The sequence below is a fragment of the Heterodontus francisci genome, unplaced genomic scaffold, assembly GCF_036365525.1.
Source record: "Heterodontus francisci isolate sHetFra1 unplaced genomic scaffold, sHetFra1.hap1 HAP1_SCAFFOLD_221, whole genome shotgun sequence".
Classification (NCBI taxonomy): Eukaryota; Metazoa; Chordata; class Chondrichthyes; order Heterodontiformes; family Heterodontidae; genus Heterodontus; species Heterodontus francisci.
The window spans coordinates 1,475,376-1,476,117 of NW_027141485.1; the positions used below are offsets into that span (position 1 = coordinate 1,475,376).

The following is a 742-nucleotide window of genomic DNA, read 5'->3' on the forward strand; positions in this document are numbered from 1 at the left end:
AATCTGACGGTTAAAATAACCTGAGCTTACTCTACACATCTTGCATTGAAAGTTTCATCTACAACTCTTCATGAGGTGCCGTACAGATTATATTACATCACTTCCTGTGATGATGCACATAGTCTATTTATATAATCTGCCCAGTAACAACCCAATGTCCACTCTTATATTATTGTACAGATGTGAGAAAAGCTGAGGATGAGAATGGAACGTCTGAATGAAGATTTCATGATGCTGATGATGTAAATGAGGCTGATCTGTTTCCCATTCCACAATCCCTCTTTATTTCTGTGCATGTTTCTCGATGCTGTTTCAACCAAACTGAAAAAGAATCACAAATCCTCCTCTGGAGCCTCAGGTGTCCATTAACTAAAGGCATGGTGGCCAAGTGGTAAGGCGTCAGTCTCTTAAACTGAAGATCACGGGTTTAATCCCCGTCCGTGCCTTATGATTAGTTTCTCACTTCAAATGTGATGTTTCCAGAAAAGATGTCCGTTGCATTTGTTTTGGCCATCTGGAAATCAGTGTGATGTTACACTTTATCCTGGACACTGGGAAGAACATGAGGAGCAGCCACATGGTCCCTCGAGCCTTCTCTGCCATTGATAGAGTGAAAATAACTGAGGTCCAAGCACTGAACCTTATTACTGTGCATTTGCTTGATATTTAACAGAGCTATTCTATTAATCCCACATCCCGCACTCCTGTCCTTTCCCCCATTGCCCTGTTATGTTTTCCATGT

The 742-nt window shown here is 41.5% G+C and overlaps 1 non-coding gene across 1 annotated transcript; it reads left to right on the top strand.

Moving 5' to 3' along the window:
- The first annotated feature begins 374 nt into the window (after positions 1-374).
- trnak-cuu (transfer RNA lysine (anticodon CUU)) lies at positions 375-446 on the top strand. Its single transcript has one exon. It is a non-coding gene; the product is annotated as a tRNA-Lys (tRNA).
- Positions 447-742: the final 296 nt, after the last annotated feature.